The sequence below is a fragment of the Ornithodoros turicata genome, chromosome 3 (genome assembly GCF_037126465.1).
Source record: "Ornithodoros turicata isolate Travis chromosome 3, ASM3712646v1, whole genome shotgun sequence".
NCBI classification, from domain to species: Eukaryota; Metazoa; Arthropoda; class Arachnida; order Ixodida; family Argasidae; genus Ornithodoros; species Ornithodoros turicata.
In genome coordinates this window covers 3,839,094-3,863,721 of record NC_088203.1, presented here as the reverse complement: position 1 = coordinate 3,863,721, position 24,628 = coordinate 3,839,094, and the positions used below count along the sequence as shown (strand labels likewise).

The 24,628-nt window shown below is 44.2% G+C and overlaps 1 protein-coding gene across 3 annotated transcripts in view; it reads right to left on the bottom strand.

The window, feature by feature from the left end:
• Window positions 1-24,628, bottom strand: part of LOC135387849 (uncharacterized) — a 383,829-nt gene that overhangs the window by 320,522 nt on the left and 38,679 nt on the right. For 2 of the 3 annotated variants that reach the window (XM_064617010.1, XM_064617012.1), the window contains exon 1: window positions 20,534-20,738. The exons of the other annotated variant lie outside the window; for it this stretch is intronic. The gene's annotated coding sequence lies outside the window, so the exon portion shown is untranslated. Of the gene's footprint in view, window positions 1-20,533; window positions 20,739-24,628 lie in introns of those variants that run through there. 3 annotated transcript variants of the gene reach the window in all.

Sequence of the window (24,628 nt, the reverse complement as noted above, 5' to 3'; positions counted from 1 at the left end):
TGCACGGGGATAAAACGGCAGAAGAGAGACGCCAGCACGCAGAAAAGTTTCTCTAGTTGGATTAAGACGACAGCGTAGGTTGAGCGCATAAAGGATGAGGTCAGTTAGACTGACATCCTAGGATAAAAGATAATCCGGTCGATGGTTGTGTACGTCTAAAAGCTACCTCTGGAGGGAAATGTAGTTTTTGTGCTTCTATAAAAGGGGCGAACTCTAACGAAGAGCGATTGGTTGATAGAGCTTGGTTGAAGTGCTCCAGTATGTTGGGCGTAGGGGTTGACAGCGTCGAGAGGATGATGGGTGCAAAAATACTCCAAAAGCCGGGAGACGACATAACTGGACAAAAAAAGTAGAGAACTCCAACTTAACAAACAACAACAAAACAACAAACAAATACAAAACAACAAAACAAACAAACAACAACGAAACAAAACATAACAAAATAACAAGGTTTACTCAGACGTTTAGTCCGTCGTGCGACGGACATCATCAGTGCCACACTGAATGAGAGATTACACAACCAGTCGCTATTTAAGGAGATGGGAGTATTGTCCTGGAAGGGGGCCACGGTTTTTATTACAAACCGAGGGGTCACCACGTATGTGCCAATACCCTAGAAGCTTTCTGGGTCGCCATCTTTGTTCTCGAGCCAAGGTCACCGCGCGGTCAGTTCGGCACTGATGATGTCCGTCGCATGACGGACGAAACGTCTGAGTAAACCTTGTTATTTGGTTATGTTAAGTCGGAGTTTCTCTACTATTTTGTCCAGGATGATGGGTGGTTGTTTCCTTTGTACGTATATCTTAAAAGGGTATATAAAGCGTTCCCTATAGAGTTATTTTTTTTAATTCGTTACAGAATTTTTATTAAAAAACTAGCAGAGCAAAATAGATGCCATTTTTGCATTGGAGTTATATGGCCAGGCTAACATTCTCTCGAAGAAAGTATGTAACTACAAGATCACTAATTATCTAAAATTCATTAATTACCTCTTTAAGTAGGGGATTTCGCGCAAAAACGATGCAGCAGAACGGGAGATATTCCTCGTTGGTACTCCTCGTTCCTTCCATGTTTAAAGAACCCTTAAACGCGCACGTGTGTTGAAATATAAATTCTAAATGTAGTTTGTCCTGGACCCATATTCAATTTCATTGTGCACGTGCACTCTGTGCAGCATGTGCCCTTTTATTACGCAAATTTTCTGCATTCAGAAGGTCGTTGAAAAATATGAAATATGAAAATATGAAAGGGGCTAAGGTATGACGCCTAGGGCACCTCGGAGGCAGAACAGTGACACGAGGACAAAACATTCTGTATTCTAACGACGATAGAGGTAACCCTGAAACCACGATATATACTTGTTGCAGAGTCCATACAAGGCTAACTTCTGAACTAATAAATATATCAAAGAGTGATATTAAACGGTAGGAGCAACTTATTTATTTACACATGGTAACAAGTCTTTCGTGCACGAGACTGCACTTCTTCAGGTTACCAAAATATGAAAATGGTACAGGAACATATATACAGTTGACGGGGGAGTTTATGGTATGAGAGGGTAACAGGGTTATGGAAAGGATGCAAATACAGGTAAAAATGAAAAGAACATAAATACAAACGAAGGGGTATCAGAAGCGTACCCCTTCGTTTGTATTTATGTTCTTTTCATTTTTTACCTGTATTTGCATCCTGGTTATAGACCACAAGGCTGTGGATGGTTGCCAATGTGAATGGTGCGGCCCATCTGACATAAAACACAGTCCAAAGCTAAATTAGTGTTACTCATACATCTGTTACTCATACAGGGGAAGTCTGGCCACGTCACGCCATAGTTAAGTGAAATACCGTGAATGGACGCATATTTGGTGTCATTTATTTATTTATTTATTTATTTATTATCAATACCCTACTGCTCCACCTAAGTCGCCATTCCAACATGTGCCCTTCTCTTACGCAATTTTTCTGTATTCAGAATGTTATTAATACACCAATACAGCACGTTTCAGAGCTCTCCTCCTCTGTGACGATGAACTTCTTACGCGCCTTCTACACTGCTCAGCTTAGTGCTCCGCATAATACTGTGCTCGACTGCTGGTCCCCGCAACTACACACGAGTAACACGAAAAAAAAAGTTAAAAACATCACATACTCGCAAAAGCAATCCTGAAAAAAAAAAATAAAGGCAGCCCTTTTCAAACGTAATCTTTCATGCCTGAACACCGTGCAGCTTCCCTTCGCATAGCAAAACAGCCTCCACCTGTTCCTTTCAGAAGACATTCCAGACCACTGCAGTTACCGTGAGCGTCGTTACAGCACCAGTACCGCGAACCGCGGAATATTCCAGGAATTTCGAAAGCAGTTACTTTACACCGCCACGCTACGGCATCTCGGTTTTTGCTCGCCCTAATGACCGTAGAACATAGGCTATACGGTCGTGATCGTATGCTATATCTATTTATTTATTTGTTTATATGGACATCCTGCAGCCTCACTGGAGGCTGTTCTGAGCGGGTTCAAGACCTTACTCTCTTCAAATGTAAATATATGCATAATGGTATATGAAATGGGGCATGAGATCTCTGATGCATGTGTAGCTGTATTCATATTGCTCTGTGAAGGCTGGTTCTTTCAAACGTGGTGGAAAATGATGATGCGAGGAATTTCTCCGATTGCTACCTTAAAATCTGTCTTAGAATGTAAATGTCCCTTCTAGTATGCAGTCTAAATTCATTATATGCAGCAGAATGCAGTACATTAGATCTGAAGTTGTTTCGGACAACTGCAATCTTCATCTTTTTCTGAAATAAAAGTGGCGCTGGCGTTTCCACAGAACCATCTCGTGTGATCCTGTTTCTCTAAAATGCGTTCATTTACGCGACACACTGCGTTGTTTTTGTTTCCGGAATATTCAATTCAGCGAAACGAGCCTCAGGTCTGTATTTTTTGTAGACATTCTATTTTGTAACGAGTCATTCTGTGATGCGGGCCATTTCGTGTCTCGACGAAAAAGACAAACGCGTAAATAGCGAAAGCAAAAAGAATAGAGGACGAAACGTAACGAAAAAGAAAAAAAAAACGGGGGTTATGGAAACCAATGCAATGCTACAGACATGTTGAATAAATTACGAAAGACACGATACAAACAGGCAGCCGCTTTCCTTCTTTCAAATGTTGCCGCCTTTCTCGTTGGAATCGAAACTGTCACCGGCGCATCCTCAGAAAAAAAAGAAAAAAAAATATACATAAGGTAATTGAATTGGAAGAATCAGACGGTCACGAATATATATATATATATATGTGTGTGTGTATATAGTATATAGAATACGAAGGCTGAAAAATAGGCGATGTCAAGTTACCGGAGTGAGTATTAAACTGTAGGAACAACTTATTTATTTACACATGGTAAACAATACTATTGTGCACGAGACTGCACTTCTTCAGGTTACCAATGCAGTGCAGTGCAGTCTCGTGCACGAAAGCCTTGTTTACCATGCGTAAATAAATAAGTTGCTCCTACCGTTTAATATCACCCTTTGAAAAAAAAAAAAAAGAGGAAACGCTTATAACACAGAGGAAAGTGCTACCGCCTGTATATAAAAGCGCAGGGTCAAAGTAGAAGATTATCTCTCTTACCTGAGCCGTGGAAAATAACCGGGTTCTCACCGTGGCGTGCGCCAAGGCGCTTAGCGACCCACTGTCGATTTTGGCAAATGCAGGGTTCACGCAACGTAATGGCCCTACCGGTTTTAGCGATGCCGCCCTCGTGCACAAACTGTGGATTATAGCACCGTTTCATTCCTGGGCTTCAATCGTAGACACGGCCTATCTAGTGATTACATAAGTGTGGGCTGGATTGGCCAGACTTGACTACCTCTGCTACATTGTATATAGGAAAGAACGGTGTTTTATGTCGTTAAATAACTTGCACGAAGGGAGAACGCCACACAGACTCTCTATCCTTTCCACTCGCTGCTGCCTTTGATGACGAAGCGATTCTCAGAGGAGAAGCTGCCCTACAGCAACTTGAGAAGGTGACACCAAGGCTGCCTCCTTGTGAACAGTCTTTGGTAGTAACTAAGTTACTTTTAACTTGTAACTGTAACTAGTTACTTTTGGGGGTAACTAGTTACAGTAACTAAATACATTTACAGAGAAATAGCTTTTAACTGTAACTAGTTACTATTTCTGCGAATGTAACTGTAATATGTAACTAGTTGCTCGATAAATGTTGTTCCTTCTTTTTCTTTACCCTACCTTCCCCTACTTCCACCTTACAGTGTCTTCCATCGTTTTATCCGTAATCGGTATATGCTCCGTGCATAGCGCTCTTGACCAAGCAGGGAACTCCAGCATTGCGAACAGAAATTAGTTGAAGTTAGTGACCCTCAATGGTCGGAGTGAGTCATGTGAAAGTAATAGTGTCACTGCCCTATGGGATCCTGCCTCCCGTGGATATGGACAAGAGAATGATTATGCACAAAGAGAAACTTTCCGGTCAGCTCACTTGCGCTCCGACCAGTGCAATGGTAAACGTAGATAAATATACGTTTTTTAACAATTGTATCGCCTCTCATGTTCATTTTTATAAAAAGTAACTAATATAACTAAGTTACTTCCCCTCAGTGACTGTAACTGTAAGTAGTTACTCGACCAAGAAAGTAACTATAGCTGTAACTTCGTTACTATTTTTGGAAGATAAACTGTAACTGTAACGGAGTTACTTTTTAGAAGTAACTTACCCAAGACTGCTTGTGAAGAAGTAATTGGAAAGGAAAGTGCCCCTGGAAGTAAAAGAGGAGAGCTCCACAAGCTGAAGCCGGCATGGAATTACTTGCAGAAGTAAATGCAGTTTAGGTCACTGGGGAAGTTCCTAGTGTAGAACCAGCGAAATAATTGCTCGCAAAAGTAAAGGAGATTCCACAGTCCATGGAAATCTCGAAGCGGGTTCGTGCTATACTATCCAGTCTCATCGGGTGCTCCGTGTTAGCACCGCGATACAACTGTGGCTATAAGTGGCAGAGGAAGACAGCTGTTATGAGCGGGAGACAGGGGGGTTTGATATGCGTCCTAGGCTCTCTTCATTGGAGACGTCGAAACCCGAAAGTCGGTATAGTATTTGAAGGTATACGAGATGATGGAGTATCACCCGAGGATAAAAGGTTATTCGTTAGAACTGTAACGCGGAGATCATGTGCTTATCACGCACAGTCAAACGACGATCCTCCCGCGGACGAATCAAAGTCCACATTTTCTCCATGACGTCATCATTGCAACAGCTTGACGGCTTTCATTTGAGGAAAATGTCTTGAGTTGAGGATGTCTCACAACCTTTAATACTCTTGGTTTCATCTTCGTATGAATGCATATATTTTTTTTTTCTTAGATGTAGGTTCAAGTCACGTGAAACACCCTGTTTATATTCGTAACGGCTCAAGAAACTTAAAATGACGCCAAGCTCTGATTTACTGTGAGCTGTCAAGGTGTCATACACAGACAAATGCACTTAAAGAAGAAGAAGAAAAGAGTACATCGGGTTGGCCGACTGCGTTTCGTTCGGAAAGAAGATATGAGTGACGCTGCATCTCTAGGTCATGTAACATCGTTTCAATTACATTTCAACACCGACATCAAAATATCAGCAAGAATAGCAAAGAGGAAATGGACAGAGCGGAATTTGAAAACCTTGTTTCACGAGAGTTTAGTGATTACCAACACAGTAATTTCCTGTTTTCAGAGAGAGCATGTTTTTCCAACGCAGGACAAAAGTATTCTTCTCTCTTACCCTTTCCCCAGGGTTGCATTCCCGTATAGCCTTTCAGAGATGTTCGGGAGAACATAAATTAATAACCAGAGTAAATGCTTTTCTAATCTCTAAGTTTCGTATGATGAGCACATTTCAAAGTGTCGCTATAACCCTATCGTATCTTCCACAATTTCTTGCCATAGAGCGCGTTTGCACATTAAAGGAGTACAGAGGGTCATCCAAAAAAAATTCAGATTAAGACATCTGATGAAAGTGTGTGTGTCATTATACCGAATAGCGCGAAAGGTTTTGATGTGTGTAATTTGTTTCCCAGAAAAAAAAACTCACATAAACATAGCTCTGCGCGTTCACCCTTAACTCGCCACTCCAGCTATAACGAGGATGAGGAGGTATGATGCCACGTCACCGATGACGGTATAAGGAGAACTCGTTCTGGTTCGCCGGTCAGTGGGGGTCAGCGCCTTGTCCCTTTGCCGCCGTAAACCTGTTTTGCCAGAAGGAGCGGCCGAAGCATTACCGAGCAAGGAGAAAGGCTTTATCAGAACCCCGTACAGCCGAGTAGCAGACGACAGCGGAGTAGCAGACAACATTTCTCTAGGCCAATCAGCGAGCGTTCTCCTTACAGCGTAAGCGCGAGGTTCCAGGCAGATCACAGGCTGGTACTGCTCTTCACCACCGTTGCGCGCGGTAGCTTTTTGCGGCGTATTTGAAATTCAATTTCTGCGATAATTATGACTCTGTGGTGTAAATTACTTCGCATGGTGCATCTTACTGGCCTACTTAACAGTTTTATCGGAAGAAAACTGGGTGTTAAAATGACTTCTGTGCTACTTTAACGGGCTCAGTCGGCAGACACGAATTCACAGACCAAGAAAGTCCAGCGTTAAAATTTTACAAAAAGAAAAAAAGATGAAAGGGGGTCAGCCTGATTCCAATGCGTCAAATCAAATGACTTTTGAATCGATAGTTGATCAAGACCATTTTGGGGACGTCTTCTTCTCCATTATGCTTCTCTCCGCGGACTGAGTTCAGAGCATGCGCAGTGAAGACCCCCTTTTCATTAGGGCAACAAGCGTGCTTGTCTATCCTCATTATAAAACTCTCCGATTACCGTCAACGCAGGTAAATTTAACGCAGCGTGTCGTTAACATCTACTTTAACCAACTCAAACTGGGAGCTATACGCCTCAGCCAAGCACACCTCTAATTACGCCATTATCTCGCTAATACCCGTGGCGGCGTCAGCCTTCGATCAGGCGCAGCCTACCATTTTCAGAAAGTCCGTCAGCGACAAAGTCCTATAATTACGATTCACTGAGAGCAAAGTGACTGCAGTGCCCCCACGCCAGGGAAAGTAATCGTCCATCCAAACTTTTGGCATATCTCGCGCATAGCGCACATTGGGAATTTGTACTCACATATTCGATTGGATGCGGCTAATGGAATGCAGGGCCGCTTCCACTACCTTAAAAAAATGTGGAAAACTGTCACACATGCTATAGCAAAGCTCCCTCAGGTGCGAAATTAAGTCCGCTCTGCGGCGCCACCTTCTACCTGTAAAAGTGCGTGTTTAAAAGAGTGAGTGAGTGAAGAGTGAGTGAGTGAAGAGTGAGTGAGTGAAGAGTGAGTGAGTGAAGAGTGAGTGAGTGAAGAGTGAGTGAGTGAAGAGTGAGTGAGTGAAGAGTGAGTGAGTGAGTGAAGAGTGAGTGAGTGAGTGAAGAGTGAGTGAGTGAGTGAAGAGTGAGTGAGTGAGTGAAGAGTGAGTGAGTGAGTGAAGAGTGAGTGAGTGAGTGAAGAGTGAGTGAGTGAGTGAAGAGTGAGTGAGTGAGTGAAGAGTGAGTGAGTGAAGAGTGAGTGAGTGAGTGAGTGAGTGAGTGAGTGAGTGAAGAGTGAGTGAGTGAGTGAGTGAGTGAGTGAGTGAGTGAGTGAGTGAGTGAGTGAGTGAGTGAGTGAGTGAGTGAGTGAGTGAGTGAGTGAGTGAGTGAGTGAGTGAGTGAGTGAGTGAGTGAGTGTGAGTGAGTGAGTGAGTGAGTGAGTCTTTCAACTGCGCTGTATGCTGTGGCCATAAATCCTGTAATTTAGGACTTTTGTGGAACAAACGTCCTTTTAGACTCCTTGGTAGCCAGACCTCGCTACCATAAGTACACTGGTGTAGCCGGCGGCCGGCCGAATGTAGATGTGGGCCAATATTTCCATATTTTTCTTTGAAACCAACCAACCGACCTGTAATTTACTTTTTAGTATTCTAGAGCTTCTCTCGTAATTTTTTATAGGTAAACAGAAAACCGTTCACTTTGTACACCGTCAGTCGCCAATTGCGCCGTTTTTTGAAGCGTCGAAGAAGCGGAAACGTCCAGCAATCCTGCGAAGGTAGATCAAAACAAAAGCATGGGGTCGTCAGTCGGCAATATTTCGAACACTAATCTCTTCCACTGGTGCATGTGCGTGTTCACGTGAAAAGTGCGCAGTTTTCTACACAATCCAGCCCACCTTTTCTCTTTCCTTCCTTTCCTTTTTCGTTTTCCCCCTTTGTTTTTCCGGAGTAGCGAGCCGGCTCTTTGCATGGCTAACCTTTCCTTTCTTTTTTGTCTTAATAAACATCCCCCCCCCCAGCCCACCAACGCTCTGTCTTCAAAGCTCTTTTGATCTTTTTGGACACCATAGGACTTGGATCCTTATTTGTGAAGGGGCTCATTATTTAATTCCCACATTACCACCAGTAATGGGGAAGAGTATCGCCCCCTGGCGGTGAAACTCCCCATTCATCATCTCAAAATAAAGTTGTTGTTCTGTTATTGCGTGCAGCACAGTACATATACCAAAGTTCAAGATAGTACGAAACCTGCATGATCACGAGGCTTAACGGGGAATCCTTGGAAAGGCAAAGAGGTCAGTACTTCTCTAATTTTCGCAACCTGTAGGAGAGCTAACCCACAAGATCATTTCCGTACGACTATTAAACGACGTATTCTTTTACTTCAGCACGGATGGGGACCCATGTTAGTCTTAACATCTCCTTTCTTCCCTACTTTGGTCATGACCGTTCTCGGGATTTTTCTTTTTCCTGTGCCAGTCTTCTGCTGTTCAGTGTGTGCCGTGACCCAGGTCTGCAGGACCTCCCGCATCGTTGCTCTCCGATCCCTCGCTGCGCACTGCCATTAGGGTTGCCCGACTGAACGTACAACAGCACGCTAAAACGGGGCAAGGAGTGACCTGATATACGACGTCACCGTGCAACGTTCTCTTTCCGAGTGGGCTGGAATAAAATGCGGAAGGTAAGACGGAAGTAACTTCCGTAACGTGCATTCTTTCCTCGTTTATACTTAAACGTAAATAAATACGTAAATTCCTCGTTATACTTTAATTCTCCGGGACCATCAACACTGCGAAGTGCGTACTTTCTGAATATTGTGCCCTTTAGCCCTCGCATAGGTGTGTTTAAATATGGATTAGATTAGATTAGATTAGAAGTAAGAAAAAAGAAGAACGAAACGTAGGTCGCCCTGGTGCGACCAACTGTTCCATTACAACAACAACAACAACAAATAAGTTAATGATAATGAATGGGGAAATTCGTCACGTAAGGTGCGGCCCACTACCCCAAGGCTTGATGTTTAAATATTGTTTTTCCCACGCACGATATGTTTATGGAATTCAGTTCCTGGTGAGGACTCTTCCCACGAAGGATTTTCTGTGCCACGCAAGCCTGCACCTGCCATAGCCTTAACAAGGCTGCAGTATGTATAAATCTAAAAGATATCTATATAAACGTCATATGATGAGAATCATATGACTTTGATCATAGATACGAGCTATGTATTTATAATAACAGAGGGCACTGTGTAGCAAGATTAAAAGTTGACGCGGTTCTACGACATGTGCGTAGAAGACAACTGATCGAACCTAAACTTTCAATGTCTGCTTTGTGCTCCATTGAAGAACGTTATTACGAGACCAAAACCATCAAATGTCTCGCTAAAGAAGCGCTTAAAGGTACGCTTGTCTGTTACATCAAATACTAGCGTAGTTTTCGTACAAATAACACTATGTGCACCACACGTCCTGTACGCCCGTTACTAGATCGACATCTGAATTAATCATAGAAAGGTCAAGAACCAAAAACTGTATACTAGGTAGCAAGTAACTTAAAAGTAACTGGTTAATTTTCCATAGTAGCATAGGAACTATACAAGTTAATTTTCATTACCTGTGACTTTGTTACATTTTTTACACAACATCTTAGCTGGTAATGAGTTCCTTTTGTCGAGTAACTTCCCCATCTCTAATATTTAGAATGACATAGTTCATTCCAAGATTGAAATAAGGCCGTCGACGAAAGACCCAGGCAACGATGGTATCCTAACTCACAACTTTTTTGATTTCACGTCAAGCGCGTTAACGACTACACCACGCTGCCGTTTTGTTTCAAATTACATGCCTTTTGTCTATGAATAAAATTTATGCACAACGGAGACTTTTGATTAACATAAAATGCACAAAATTTACATGCTGCTCGAAAGTATCTTTCTACTTGGGAACAATCAATTACCACGCTGGCACGACTTCTTGCCCCTCCGAAGGGCCTCGATAGGGATGAACACACATCCTGTTCACATTCTCTCCAGTTAAGTTCCTCCTCGGGGTGGGCCTAGCGATGATGAGATATTCGGAGGCCCAAATCCCGGATTGTACCGACACCTTGCTTGAAGAACGGACTCGCAGGCGACGTCAACAGGCAAACAACTATTTACATTTATTTACAACATATGATGGCACGTCGACAACCGACAATCAACCCCAATGATCAAGAAGCGTCGCCTTTTAACGGAAAGGCCACACCTCCTTCACCAATCAGATAATTACAAACTGACGTCAAGGTTTACACGTGAACATGAGCTGATATGGAAAACTTTTACTTTCAAACATAGCTTTCTCCGAAGTGGGTAACAAAGGCATACTGGTCCGGCTGACCCGCTTTCCACGACTCCGGACGTTCCGATGGTTTGAAAGGGACGCTGGCTCCGGACGACCTAGAAAGTATATACCGTAATCCCCATTGAGGGATCCAAAAGCGTATGTCGTTCTTCTTCTAACGTGTCCTTCACGTAGGCAGCCAACAGATGCACATTGAAAGTTAATTAACAGCAACAGCATTATGTGTTTGCTCGGCTAGATGCCTAACACCTCCGCCACAAATGTGATGCATAGACTTCAAATGTGATGCATCACAAACAAATATAAAAGCCGAGCGACAACATGATAGTCTATGTAAAAGTTCCAGGCTCAATCAATGTTCTTGGAAACATTTCTTCTACATCACTGGCCTGTGGACGCATCCGCCACAGGATTGTACATGTACGCTACATCGTGATGCAGCCACTGGACGATGATCACTCACACTGGCAGAGTGCCTCTCTGATCACAAACTGCAGCACACCATGACCGAAATAATGGTACAAACGGGCACCTCAATCGAATGTGTCGAATACGAATCTACCTGTCGTATTTGTTCCACACCCTCTGCCTGCCTTAGGCGTGAACAACGGCGACTGACGGTAGAGTATCAGCATTATCATACGGTCACGCTCATTCATCAGCTTAAGAATGCGAGGCTGCCCACAACGGCACAGATCTCCATCATTGTTTATCATTTCAATTGGTTCCGGCGCCGTGTCACTGTTCTGCTTCAGCGTGCGAGCCATGCAGCCATTGGCGTCCAACTCATTTTGCTCACATGGATTCTCAAAATCCCATACCATAGATGTCGAGAACCGCACATCATGCTCGCCATGCACGTGTGCTTCGTCACTTGCGCAGCGCGACACCTCACTTTCTCTAGCGGGTTGCCACGTTCGCCTGCCGCTACACTCTGAGCGCTCATTTATGCGACTGATTTCAGAGATCTGCTCTTCCACTATCGTCGTAGTAGTCGAATTCGACACTCCGTCGCCGATCTGGTCAGTACAGTCAGCCTCTACTTGGCACTCACAAACAAGCTGAGAACCGCCTTCGCATCGGCTACCTATCGTCCCTAAGCTGCCTCGTGTATCTACTGACACCATCGGTGCGTTCCCATGGTTATCAAGCTGTTGCTGCCCAACGTCTGACTCGTTCTCTAGCGTTTCTGAGCTGTTTGCAACACCTGTCTGATTTTCTGTGGATCCAATAATTGGGCGCTTATGCCTCAATGCACTCTTTAGAATGGTAGCTTTTAAAATGTCGAAACTACCACGCGTAGCTAGAGGCAATTCTGCAAACAATTGCCTGGCCCGTATGCTTAGAAGTGGGAACAAGAATCCGACTCTCCATTGTTCGGGCACACTTTCCGAATCAAATACATTTCCTACGTTTTCTAGCCACTCGGGCGTAGACGACTCATCTTCTGGCATTTTTGACAGTGAAATGCTCAACCTGTTCAACAGGCTTCGAACCGTTACAAATTTCGGGTTTGGCTCGGTCCCTATTCCGTTACGCAGCCGACGCGTTTCGGCTTCAAGTTGTGCGAGGTAAAGTTTCATGTCTAGAAACTTCCACTCCTCTGCGACCGACGCCCTCATTCTACTCCCGCCACGTTCAATTTCGATGGCAGCCATCAACGCGTCATCTACCTCCAACTCATCTCTGCTCCTCATGTTGCCCCTGCCTATGCACTCGCTATACCCTTCGGTCATAGTATGCATTACAGTCCGCAACCAAAGAAGCACCTACCTTGTAGTTTGCTTCCGGAGCTTGAGTTGGGGTCTCCGATGTCCGGTGATCCTGGCACTCGAAATTCTTCCAGTGGCTAGAACGGGTTCTGCGTCCTCCGGTCGGGTTGTTGCGTTGTCGTCGTCATCACCCTGTTGTTCTGGACCATGAGACACTTGGATGGTACTTCCCCTTGCATGATGCCTCTGGTTCTGGCGAAGTCTGCGTCGCAGTCCAAGCCCTGGGTGTCCGTCCGGTCCTCAACGCAATAGTTGTCGCCTCCACCGTTGCTCGCTGTGTCCTCTTCGTCGCAGAAAGCCGGCACAATCCTGTCGACTGCGCCAGTTAAGTTCCTCCTCGGGGTGGGCCTAGCGATGATGAGATATTCGGAGGCCCAAATCCCGGATTGTACCGACACCTTGCTTGAAGAACGGACTCGCAGGCGACGTCAACAGGCAAACAACTATTTACATTTATTTACAACATATGATGGCACGTCGACAACCGACAATCAACCCCAATGATCAAGAAGCGTCGCCTTTTAACGGAAAGGCCACACCTCCTTCACCAATCAGATAATTACAAACTGACGTCAAGGTTTACACGTGAACATGAGCTGATATGGAAAACTTTTACTTTCAAACATAGCTTTCTCCGAAGTGGGTAACAAAGGCATACTGGTCCGGCTGACCCGCTTTTCACGACTCCGGACGTTCCGATGGTTTGAAAGGGACGCTGGCTCCGGACGACCTAGAAAGTATATACCGTAATCCCCATTGAGGGATCCAAAAGCGTATGTCGTTCTTCTAACGTGTCCTTCACGTAGGCAGCCAACAGATGCACATTGAAAGTTAATTAACAGCAAAATTATGTGTTTGCTCGGCTAGATGCCTAACATCTCCTATACATGTTTCTTTTTATAAACGAACACATGTACATAGAGATAGGGTGCCTAAATAGGGTGCAGAGGGAGGTAGTATTCAGGCACCCTACATAAATACAGTGCCGTGCATTTAAAGGGAGCCTGGCCATTAGGAGGAGCCTACAAAAAGAGTCTCGACCTGTCAATCAAACTACATTTCATTGGTTGCCGCTTTCCATGGGGGCTGGCATGACACAAAGTTTTCTCCAAAATGGAGGATGGTGCTTGGAACGGCGAAGCCTATAGTTAAGACCGTGATCCCAAGAAAATAGCAAGAAGGACGACCCTTATACGTAGGATCTTGCATTATATTATTGAATTTAATTTATACATACATCTTTGCCCACCACCAACAACAACAATAAATGATGATGATGAGGTGGGGTGTTTCATCTTTGCCCATTTTTGATTCGACCTACTTACATTACGCGATTTAAAACTTCATACCGGTAGTCGTCTGCTACGAAGAAGCGATTGTTCCGCTCGCATGGTCAATCACTTCTGCCAGCAACCATTTCTGCAGTTCTGAGTCTTCCCAACATGCCTCTCTCCATGCAGACGGCGTTGATAAAAGTGCCAGCGCTAAATCCGCCGTTTCTGTCTGTCACCAGTGATATCGGTTTCAATCCAAATCCATCAATTTTCTCCAAAATGGTGGCCCCCAGTAAATAAGGGTGATGTATGAGTACTGGATGCATGCAATAATAGACAGCTGTATCTCGACTTGTGATTGGCTAGATACCTCAAAAAGTGGGTGAAGCCTCAGGTGTAGGCAGGTCCCATTAATGGCCAGACAAGCACAAGAGTTCTCAGACACAGACTCTGTCTGAGAACTCTTGTGCTTGTCTCTTGAACTCTTGTCGTGTCCCGTGTCTTTCAGTTATTCGTTCCTTCATCATGCACCAGTTAGTCTGCGCCCTATCTCTTTTATAGTGCATAAAAAATCAGGCAAGCGACATCCGGTTAACACGATGGACACGAACCACGGGAAAACCTGGAACATAGACATACATCATTAAACACAAGCTCTCAAGCCATAAGACCGTTGATAGACTGGGGCTAGCAAGCATTCGTCGAAAAACCTTGCCTGACGGCGAAAGAAGCTTGCATCATGACTGCGAAGCATGGACTCGCCCGAACGCAGTACCTTTACATCTTACGGCAGATATACATCGCCCGCAGACAATGCCCTGGGAAACGGAACTATTTCTCCCAGTGAGGATGCTCAGATAGGAGAGAGAGAAGTACTGGCAGCTTGCCCGGAGTTGCTGCAAACATTCTTTCCTGTGTTCGCTGATGTGATTGTTATGTCAATTTGTTTCTTGTGACAGATTCAACGCACAGTCACTTTTTTTGGCGCTGTGTGTTTTTACTTTGTGTGTGTGCTAGCCTGTGTTTCCTTAGCGTCATCACCCTCACAGGATACGGCCCATATCGTTGCTGTCCACCACAACAGGGATCCGCTATTTTTGTAACTGCTACCGACAAACGGTCGCTTGTGCGAAGTGACTATACTACGCACAATGCACTATGTCGCCTTGGTCACATCATTTTGATGCCGTGTGGCTTCGGTTATATTGTTTTGGCGCTTGGTGAGGGCTAAACGCGTATTTCGCGTATTTTGCCGAGTGCGACGCATCGGCTGAGTAACGGTCCCGTGGCTGTCGGGAGTGTCCAGCGGGTGGAGGTCACCTTTGCAAACATACAGTCGTGCTCAATCTAAGAACAGCATCTCTAACGCTGAAGTAGAACTTTATAATATAATCTTTTTACATTTAATATGGAAATGACATTCGTCAAAAGTAAATATGATCGAAACAGATTCACATAAACACTCTTCAAACACTATGTTGGTTTCTGTTGGCTAAATACCGGCTAAAAAGACGACTACGTATACTTGTGTTACTGCCAAATTGGTTGATTGATTGATTGATTGATTAAAAAAGAAAAATATGGAGGTGTGAGTCACGACAAAGACAGGACAGGCTACTCAAGAACCCGGGGATAGAAATGAAAGTAAGAAAACACAACAAATGCAACTCCAAGAGGCGTAACAAAGACCAAGCACGGTCCAACTAATAAATGAATCCAGTTAACGAGAGAATAATATACTGACAATACTGCAAGAATATTTGTTTAAACGTATTAGGAATGTGTAAGAACGCTACAAAACGACGCACAGAAACAGCAATCGCGTTGTATAAACAAGGGGTTTGGCCGCCATTTTTATGGAGACGCGTATATGATGACGTTGCATTGACGTGCGACCAGACCTGTCCAGCACGTTATCGTCCATAGAACGACTTATGATAGGGCATACAATTTATGTCTTTGCGAGAACGTAGGAAATGGGAGAGTGTGTGTCCAGTCTGTAAGAATGAAACCTTTAGCTAAATCGCCGGGATGTCATCCCAGCATTGTCTATAAGTTAGCGCACTCAAACGGTAACTAAACGTCTGGATTCGAACAAAGCCAGTAATGCTTCTTTTTTCAAACGACTACCTTGTTTCCGACTAACGCAGTACGTCTAAGCCCGCAAAGGTCGGGGATTGCTGAACATATGGTAGTCACAGCCTATTTAACTAATTTGATGGTTATATACTTAGGTCAAGGAACTTATTCCATTACGACTTAATCGTTCCCGCTGACTTCTTAGACAAAGAAACGAGAAAAAAAAATATTCCGAGACTGCTTATAGTATCCCGTAGTTTACAAGCAGTGCTCCCTTATAAACCGAGTCCTTTTCAAAGTAGCGTCAACGACTCGCAAAGTACACTGATGCAGTGTGTGTGTGCGGTGTGCTGGCCAAGGCAGCACCAGCAACCTGCGCTCTGTGCACTGGCGAACTACCTCAAGGACATATACGTGCTGAAATAATCTTTTAAATCATTCAGTGCTTTCACACGTCAAGCGTCCTGGAACAGCTGCCCAAGCAGCACAATGTACTGAAAGTCGAGTGCAATAGGGTTGGACGGTATGTGTCCTGTCAATGTTCCTTAGTTTCGCGAGTGTGTTGAAGGCCTTCCACCTACCCGTCCACCCCTATCGCACTCTACTTTCAGTGCATTGTGCTGCTTGGGCCAGTGCGACCTACGTTTCTTTTTCTTTTTTTTTTCTATTTCTATTCTATTCTGCAGCAGTACAAAAAAATGAATAAATAAGGAAAGGAAGACTACACTATGTCCAGAGTACAGGCCGTCTCCATGGGTTCTGTGTCAAAGGAACAGCCTACTATAATCCGATAGAAATCAAAACAAAGAAAAATATCGAGGCCGGGAGGTACCTGGGTTCGAATCCCGGTGCTGGCTGTGCTGTCTGTGGTTTTTCCTTGGTTTTCCTCAGACGCTTTCAGACATATGTCGGCACAGTTTCCCTAGAAGTCGGCCCAGGACGCACATTTCCCCAGGGCGTCAGTCGTGACGTTGCCCACATACGTGAGGCCGACAACGGCAAGCCCTTTCACCATCACCACCACCACCACCGATTTAGTGGAATGTTGTTACGCAGAGGTATGGCGCGTCCTGGGTTGACTTCATAGGGAACTGTGCTGCGACATTTGCCTTGTACAGTGTCTGAGGAAAACCCCAGGAAGACAGACAGGCATAGCCCCGAAGCTTTAGGTCTATTCCACCAGCACCACGCGTTAAACACAACCCCGTTCTTTGCCAAGCACTTAGCCAATGAGAGGGGCCTATTCGTATATATGTGGCGTAGACATCAACTAGGAATCTACGATGAATGAGGTCCGAGAATAATCGGGAGTGCCTCGCGAAACAAAGCAAAGAGGAATAAGCTCCCAGCCTCCAAAACTATTTTGAGTGGGGAGCTCTTGTGAAAGGAACTGCGTTCTGGAACGCACTTGACGACTGCTCTGCGTGAGTGAATCGTAAATAAAATAGTAGTCAGGTTCTTCGCCGACCTAGTTCTATTAAAAGGGGGTTGTGACACGTTGATAACAGTCATTCATGACAACATGGTCACGTTATACTGAATTAAAGAATACGATGCGAGAACAGGTGAGCTCGCGGGAAGAATTCATTCTCTGTATTAAGGGCAACCTCCATGGAGCGAATGTACAGCGAAAAAGCTGCGAACTTCGCTCAGCGTCGGACGCCCTGCGCGAGGCGTCAAAAATGTGAGCGTCCGCCGCCGATCTGCCCATGCCAGATATTTTCGCCCAGCGTCCGCGATTCCGGAAGCGTCAACTGCAGATGAACCAATCAGAGTGCTCTTCCGCTACGAATCTACGCCAGATCGCCTGCACGTGGTCGTCTGCTCTCGTGAATCATCGTCGTCGTCCTCTTCATGCAACTGGATGCTGTCGTCTGCTCGCTGTTTCGCCAACTGCATCGTTAGAACGTGAGGCATTCTCTGCCAAGAAACATGTTTTCTTCTCGCAGTAGTGAATATGCTTTTCGGTACGTTACTGGGCGCATCTTTTCAGACAGATGCTGGATTTAGTTGCTAAATTTGTGACATTAAATGCACTTTTTGGAGCAATTGATTTCACTAAGCTTTCACCTTATACCCTGGCAACAGTGACATCACAGCATGATTTCCCGACGCCGTCCGCTGGTTTTTCGCTCCATGGAGCTGATGCCGGCGAACAACAGGCGGCGGAACGCGCGTAGCAGTCTGCCGCGCGAACTTCGTTGCAAAAATTCGCTCCATGGAGGTTGCCCTTTAGGCTTAATTTGTTGCGAGCGCTCGGGAGCAGGTGTTGAAAGATATCGCGTCGGCCAGCACTCCTCACGTGGTTAACTATACATATCGCACGCGGAAGCAATCGATCTTTTTCTTTCATCTTTCGAACATTGATACGCTACACTGATGCTTACCGGATGACTAGTTATATATGGAATGCTGACGTTCTCGTCAGTCAAAGTTATTAAGAACGGCTGCCACCAGTGTTCATCGCAAGGAAGCGATTCTGGCAGTCCACTCATATTATGTCGTTGCCGGGAACGAGGCTAAGGAGCGCGCGGAGTCTGTGTGGTTTGAGAGTAACGCGACAAGGCCTATAATTGGTGACTTCACGTCACGAGACCACTATACGATCATGAGTGACGCCACGGTCTGTAGATTAATTTTGCCCACCTCAAGTTTCCTTGTGTTCAAGTTAGAAGTTCAAAGTTCAAGCATGTACCCCATAGTACCCCACTTGTACCCCATAGTGGACACCATAGGACTTTGATGCTTATTGTGAAGGGGTTCATTATTTCATTCCCCACATCACCGCCAGCAATGGGGTAGAGTATCGCCCCCTGGCGACGAAACTCCTCATTCATCATCTCGAAATAAAGTTGTTGTTGTTGTATATCCTACCCCCAAGTTGATGGCGCCTTCTGCCGGGTTCGACACCGAACCTATAGGTAGGGATCAGTAAGCGGGTATGCTAGCGACTGATGAACTGAGGCCGGTATAAAACTGAATTACGAGTAATTGGTCGTGAATTGTAATTCAAATATTTTACACACTTACGTAGAGTTACATTAGAAAGCATTCGAGAGCTTTCTTTGTTCTTTTTGTTTGTTTGTTTGTTTTTGCTTTGTTTTTTTGGTCGGGAGATGTTGACGTTTTCCTACAAAAAAAAAAACATGAAGAAAGAAGCTCGCACATTTATTAAACTACTAGAGGGTACACGACCGATACAAAATCAAGCAATAAACGTGACTTATCTGGAGGCCTTATGAAGCGCTCTTTACAAACGAAGCCCTATTTCCGGATCGCGCCGATTTTTAGGAAGGTGCTTATCCCTCCGTACCGAAACGTTCTGAAACTTTCAGTTTCAACTCTATGTTCAACATAGCATCACGCTTGCGTTTGCACAATCCAGTTCCATCCTCGCTATTCTTGTGTTTCAAACGCCATAACCCCCATTGTTGTCAGCTTTCGCAACAAAAACAACGACTATAGAACCATAACACTATAGGGCTACTACAGGCATTGATCTCGCTCGAATAAAACGTCTATTTCAAAATGAACACACACTTGGCAAGTCAACCAAGGCTTCTTCTAAATGTCAAAGCGTCCTATAACACGTATTACGCGATCTGCAATCATTAGCTTATCGCTCCCCCCCCCCCCCGTATCAGCGCGACAAAGACGACGCAATATACAAACCTCTCGTACAGCTTGGGACAAAAGTTTACGGAACACCGGGGTGTCGCATTTCTCCAATGGGGCGGCTACCTAGCAGCAAACCGAAGTCAACACACATACCGAGAAATGGATGGAATTACCGGCCACCCGTTTCTTATTCGATCTCTTCCTCATAGCTAGGAGGGGGCCGCTCCGATGAAGAAATACGCAGGTGCTGTGTTCCGTAAACTTTTGTCCCAAGCTGTACATGATAATGTGGTCGACTAACCCCAAGCAGCAAAATGCACTGAAAGTCGAGTGCAATAGGGGTGGAAGGGTAGATGAAAGGCCTTGAACAGATTCATGAAACTACAGAACATTGATAAGACACATACCGTCCACCCCTATTGCACTCGACTTCGAGTACATTGTGCTGGTTGGGACCCTACGCTCTGTTATCGCTCCAGCCCTGATAAGACAGAGCGTTGTCAGCATCGCTACGTAGTACACAGGGTGTGCTTGATTTAAGTAATCGATCAACATCGATTTCTTATCAAGAAACAGACGGATAATGGTTGGTCCCAGAGGGTACACCCCTCATCCTTCCGTGTACCCTCTTCTTCAACATTTAAAAAGAAGATAAGGGTAAACGTTTAGTCGGCTCACGTCAAAACGCGTGTTTGTGATACATGTTCTTTGAGCTATATCTTCCTGCTGACGTTAGAGAGTAGCTGATAACAAAATGGAACCAGACACTTAGCATGTGGAAACAGCCGCTGGTGTCGCGCATTTTTACGTATGGAAGAATTAAGAATAATAATTAGAATACGTAAGAAGTTATTTGCAGAATAGATACGCCGTACAAACACTGCATAGTATTCACAAAATTCACGACCGAAACAGATATTGCGCGATAATGTTGTACCCGAGACTCACGCGATATTAACTGAGATATCAAAAAGCAAGTTCAACGTCTCAACACGTCAACTGAACCGCCGCAGTCGCTGGAAAACTCACTAGCGAGCGTTTCTGAAATGCATATTTTCCAAGCAGACGACACTTTAAGCAGACGACACTTACGTCAAGATTCAAAGCGAAGCAGAACCAGTCCGCATTCCGAGTTCCATAATCCGGACTAGGACGGCGTTTAAAACACAGCAGTGGGACGCACAAAGCACAGGCTGAACACAATACGGTCGATGGTTTGTCATTTTCAACGTCAACGGTTCTCTTCTACAATCACCATGTTCAGAAAAGTGTTCTCAGATCGAGCTCTAACAGCGGTGTGCTTCTTCCCAAGCACCACTCTCTCCACTGGAGTGCATCGCCGCCGTTCGCAGCACCGCCTTGCAGCGAGAAGGCGCTATGTCGTCTGCTTGCATCGCTCGCGAGCCTTCAGCAATTTTGGAACGTATATCGACAGCTACACCGCATGTTATATTTGCATTCATAGCTTTTTTCGTTTTGATCTGTCTGCCTCAAGGTTAGACGCGGAGAGAGGAATGTTATAGAATTGAAATTCAAAAGCTGGCGCTTTCAAAAATGAAACTTTAAAGGAAGTCTCAAGTACAGAGCTTCCAAAGATAAACTTTTTCTTAAGATCTCTTTCGCTCCGAAAAAAAAAAAAGAAGAAATATCGCTGGTACGGCAGACCTTCAAGCTTTTGTTAATAATGTATGGAGTCTTAAAAAATCATCGAAACTCATCGTCAGCATCATTTCATAGAGTTTTACACATATTTTTTTGCCTCTTCATCCAGCGCTATTGCTTGGTGATAAGGTTATCATCCCTTTTGGTAGAATTTTTAATTTTGTTCAGAGATATTGGAATGGTAAGTCTTCTGTAGCTTTAGGCTTGCATTTTAGATGTTATTTCTCTCCTGTTTTAAACATTGCACCTATTTTTAACTAGTCTAATTTTAATCACAATGTTGGCGCATTATGACCTGTGTTGTCGATGCGCCATTAAAACTCCCATCATCATCATCATCTTAAAAAATCGTGTCCGATGAAAATCTACGAGGTTAGTAAATTATGCAAAATTAAAAACAGCTCTTTCCTATACCCTATGTGCACCCTCTTTCCCAAATTTCTTGAGCTCACAGTGCGTTGCTGAAGGCGTACTTATTAGAAGAGAAACAACAAAGGTGCTTGTTGCGATTCGACATTTTAAAAACGCAGCAAAATAAATATCGCAAAACAAATATCGCGACATATTCTTCGCGTCTGAGGAAAGGTAAACAAGAGCACGCTCGCCCGATTCTGCGACGTCCTTCATCGCATAAGAAAGTTTTGACGCAAATCTGCGTACATTCGAAGTGGAGAGAACAAGGTTAGCAAAATAATGATAAGCAGAGGAGGGAATATATCGCCTTGGTCCTCACCCGTGACCGCTCGCTATACAGCGACATTAAAGGTAAACGCTGTTAGCGCGTTAAGTGGGCGAACTTTTCGCGGAGTAACGACCCGTGCAAGGCCGGGACTTCGAAAAGGGAATGCGTTTCTTCTCCTTATTGATATAAGAAAAAGAAACACGTGACTTATACTCGTTAACGGTGCCGTCTTGGGCTCTGAACCGGCATAATACTTGGGATTATTCCTTCTGCATCGTGTAACGTCACGCAACGCGCGGTTTTAGGAGAACGAATACATAACAGTGACCACGCGTATGGTACGTGAGTAGCTTGGCCCGATGAATAATAGTAATTTTCTTGCCTCAACTCGACGGATAATGTTTTCCCATTAAGATGCCCTCTGGTTGCGGATTCGTTCGTGGATGTAAGTTAACGTCTTACATCTGCTATCTGGTATGATTACGTAACAGTTGCATCTAACAGAAGAGAGCAGTCTCGGAAAACACGCAATCGGTTTCACACGCGCATAAGCTGCAAAGAACGCTCATACTACAGCTCGCGCAATTAAAGATAGCGTGAATTGAATGTGTAATCTAATTTAGAAAAATGATATATATATATATATATATATATATGCTCTGTTTCTCTACGTGCAGCCATAGAAGCCATTTTAATCTGTAAGTTTGAATTTCAAACACGTCTAGCATCATTTCCTTATTTTTTGAATGGCTTTTTTCCCCTCTTTATATATATATATATATATTGAAAAAAAAATAGCATAGGCTCTTTGGCTGCACGTTGAACATATGTTTATAAGTCCCAAACGTCGCCACACCAGCATTGGACAGCTGTTTCGGCCTTATTGGGCCTTCATCAGCAATGCGTAGGTGGGCGACGTTTGGGCGAGGTTTGGCCCAATAAGGCCGAAACAGCTGTCCAATGCTGGTGTGGCGACGTTTGGGACTTAGAAACATATGCTCAACGTGCAGCCAAAGAGCCTATGCTCTTTTTTTTTCAATTAATACTTTACTGGCTTCGCACTGGGCTTTCAGAGGTGAGTTTCTCACCCTGACGGGAGGACATGACGTTCCACGTGACCTTCCGACGCCACTCGCTCAAACGTCGCCCACCTACGCATTGCTGATGAAGGCCCAATAAGGCCGAAACAGCTGTCCAATGCTGGTGTGGCGACGTTTGGGACTTATAAATATATGTATGTATATATATATATATATATATACATAATGACGTAACGACGAAGAGTCGAAACTCACGCTCGTGCATGGGCAGGGATCTTCATTAAACTGACATTGCTCGGGACGGATTTCCTGTGTTCATCACATATGTATAATGGAAGGTGAAGGCGGAACTACAATATTGCTTTACTGAACTCAAAATAAATAAATAAATAAATAAAAATCCTGCACAAATGTATCCTGTAATGTAACTCTACATCTCTAAATTCATTTAGACGCAGTCTTTTGTTTGTTAACCTGCAAATAAGTGTGAATTTCTATGCGTAATATGTGACGCATGTTTTAGTTCTTTCTCTGTATTTTTCTTTTTCTCGCTTGAAGAGTACGTAAATGTGCATATAAAACATGCATCTCTGGAGCCGCTTGACAGGCGGTGATGGTGATAATGAAGAAAATGACTTCACGGGCATATTCCTCGCGGCTCTACATGAGATACACTTCAATAAAAATGATTTGAGTTGAGTTGGAGTCTCGGGCCAATTATGCAGAAGAAGAAGCAGACTTTACGAGGCATCCAATTCGGGTTCCAAATACTGAGCTCTGACATGTTATTTACTTTTCTTTTTCATTCCTTCTTTTGTTTCAAAACACTTTATGAAGAACACATGATATTCCTGTTCGCAGTTCCTGAAATGTTTTTTTTTTTTTACAAATCAATCAATCAATCAATCAGTTCCTGAAATGTAATGTTTCCGTCTTGATATTATCCTCGTCTTCACCAACCTTGTCTCGTCCCTGTGTATGCCCAGACTCGGGGGTTTGTACACTTTGGGGTTCTTTACAACATTTTCTTGCACCTTGCTCTCCTTTTGTTTATTCATCTACAATCCGGAAAAACAACACTAAACTGCAAAAAAAAAAGAGAAAAAAAAAACGGTTATTTTAACGGCCTCACCTCTTTTTTCCCCAAGAACGAAGTCGCTTTTACTGCCCATCCGTGTGCCATTTATTGCTACTAAACGTACCTACGTCCGTCGTCTGCCAGAAATAACAGCAGACGGGTCTCTAACGCAACTGGCTAAAGTGAGAAGGAAACAAAGTCTGCTTCCACGGGTCCCGCTGGGCTACGCAGGGTCAAACAACTTGCTCGGTAATTGCTCCCACCGTATGTTTGTGTTGGGGGCGCTGCTAGTCTAACAACATTCATTGTTTCCCTTTCGCTTTCTCTCTTAAAAAGTTTGTGTGTACACAGCGCGTTGAATGAACAGTAATTTGCGTGCTAGCGCAATGTTATAGGGCCTGAAAGAAGTCGTTTTTTTTTTTTTTTTTTTTTTTTGCGCGTACGTTAGTCCTGACAGTTCATAACAGCAATTACCATTATTGTTGTTGTTGATGTTATTAAATTTGCTTTGCATATCCTCAGTCAGCGATAAATCGAATTTAATTGAATTATTGAGGGCTTTGTAACGTGCCCAGAAATATCCTGATATCCCGCTGGGTCGCGCAAAGTGTCGAGCTTACGATTGAAGTTCTCCAATTGACACTTTGAAAAACAGGAGGCAAATTTAAAGTTCTGCTTCAATGATTCATTACGGCGCAACGACACGCATTAAATGATTTTTTTAA